The sequence below is a fragment of the Lygodium microphyllum genome, chromosome 24 (assembly GCF_053477565.2).
Source record: "Lygodium microphyllum isolate KBCC chromosome 24, Lygodium_microphyllum_v1.1.10, whole genome shotgun sequence".
In the NCBI taxonomy this organism is placed as follows: Eukaryota; Viridiplantae; Streptophyta; class Polypodiopsida; order Schizaeales; family Lygodiaceae; genus Lygodium; species Lygodium microphyllum.
Genome location: NC_141158.1, coordinates 58,006,984 through 58,009,404, shown reverse-complemented (window position 1 = coordinate 58,009,404; position 2,421 = coordinate 58,006,984). Strand labels below are relative to the sequence as shown.

The 2,421-nt window shown below is 41.1% G+C and overlaps 1 pseudogene; it reads right to left on the bottom strand.

The window, feature by feature from the left end:
• Positions 1-1,859: 1,859 nt before the first annotated feature.
• Positions 1,860-2,186, bottom strand: LOC148015132 (ras-related protein RABB1c pseudogene; annotated as a pseudogene).
• Positions 2,187-2,421: the final 235 nt, after the last annotated feature.

The window sequence follows — 2,421 nt, the reverse complement described above, 5'->3', positions numbered from 1 at the left end:
AATTAACATGACCAAACCTTCTATGCCATAATTCCACATCCTTATCTTGCCCATGTCCTCTCTCAACAAACATAGAGTTTTGAATCACTAGAGTACCTGCATCCAAAGCAAACAATCTTCCTTTCTTTCTACCATGAGCAATCACCCTGCAAGTTCTCCCATTATGGAACTCTTCAATGAAACATCCAAACTTATTGAATCTCACCTGCAATCCTTGATCTGACCGATGCTAAGTTCTTAGTTATTATGGGCACATAAAGTACATCACCAAGCTTGTTCTCAATCCCATCTTTAGTAACAAGTGGCACACTACTAGTATGAGTAATTTTGTGTAAAGTATCATCACCAGTGGCAACATATTCAGCATTCTGCATTTGCTCCTTGCTATTAAACCACTCAGCATGATGAGTCATGGTTTGTGCTGCTGAATCCAAAAACTAGTCATTCTCATGAAGAGGGTGAGTCATGCTCCTAAGCACATGCTCCATAGCAAATAGGTGACCTCTAGGCGATCCACCTCTAGGTCCATAACCTGTACTACCATAAGTGCATGCATAGTAGCCATATTGGATCCTTCCACAACCCGTAGACATGGCATTCTGTTTCTGATAACAATCCCTCTCAAAGTGACTAAACTTCCCACAATAATGACAAGTGCCATCTCTTTGTGAAGAAGGACTAGACCTCCTCTACCTCTAGGGAAATATCTCCCCCTGCCTCGATGCATGAAGTCACCACGACCAAAGCTACCTCTTCCACGAGCAAAACCATAATTACTATGACCAAGTGAACAACCTCTAGCTCTAGATGAGCTGCCACAACCTCTCTGGTGATAGAAAACACTATCTCCACCTACATTTTTGCCACTGCTAGATGCATTCAATCCCAACTTGATTTCTTCTGTAAGTAGCAATCCAATAAGCTGCTCAAAGTTAGGCATAGGGCCTCCTCTAACTGAAATAGAAGTATCAAAAGATTTGAAATTTGGTCCAAGTCCATTTAGTGTCACTGACACTAAATCATCATCATCAACATGTGCATTAATGGATGCAAGGTCTTCTACAATTTGCTTGATTTCTGCCACATAGTCACCGATACTGCGATTGCCTCTCCATGCACCATGTAATCTCTTCTTGAGTTGTATCTTACGATCCTCTGTACATGTTTCATACATTTTTTCTATGATTTTCCATGCCTCCTTACAAGTACTTGCCTTTTTTATATGAGGAATCAATGTTTCTGAAATACATATGGAGATCCAATGCAAAACCTTCCTGTTCTTCCTTGTCCAATCCTTGTACGCTTTCTTTTGCTCTTCAGTTGGATGTTCAGGAACTTCTGGACATTCATCATCACTTGTTATGAGGTCCCATAGACCTCTACCCATCAAAAAATTTTCCATCCTGTAAGACCAAACACTATAGTTGTCTTTGGTTAATTTGTCTCCCACGATCTGAGTGATCTGTGTCGTGTCACACATTATGACTACTACAAATTCAAAAGAAAACAACAATACAAACTGTCCAAAAATGGTATTCAGCAATATGCCCCAATGACTATAGTCCAAGAGACTAAATCCTGTGATGGAAGCGCATCATACACTTCTCACACTTTGGCAAGCACAACACATGTAGGATACATGCTCACAAATGTAGCACCTAGTACAATATTATTGTTTCCATTACTCCCAGGATGCAAAATACATTTTAGGAAAGACCCTCATCTTGATGAACCAAAACCAATTCAAAGCTTAATGACATGTACATGGTCACCATATCCAACAATTAGCATGGTCCAAGAGAGTAAACACAGTGCTAGAAGCTCCTTGAACACCTTTGCTTTCTCCAAGTGCACCACACTTAGCATAGACGCTCGGCATGCATTTCCCAACACAATATCATTTTCCTTTGCAAACTGTGCCCCTTCTTCAGTACACTCATAGCTCTTCTATGAGCAAGATCACACTTGTTGCCTATAAGCATAATAACCATGTTTGCAGTAGCGTGCTGCCGAGCATCCTCTAGCCAACTTGTGAGATGGTTAAATGTTTCTGTCCTGGTGATATCATAAACAAGCAATGCACCAACAGCTCCTCTATAGTAAGATCGTGTGATGGAACGAAATGATTCTTGTCCTGCCATGTCCCAGATCTGCAATTTCACAGGTTTTCCTGAGATGTTGATCATGCGAGCTCCAAACTCAACACCAATAGTAAGATCATGGATAGGCTGAAACCTCTTATCTGTAAACTACAAAAGGAGGCAAGATTTGCCAACACCTATATCACCGATGATTATGTACTTGAACAGGTACTGATAAGACATGATGGCTCATAAACAGGCGAGATAGCTGGAATGATGGAAGCTTCTCGCGGGAGTGGCAGACACGAGGAGTGAGAATTCATCTGCGTTCCTTCCATCG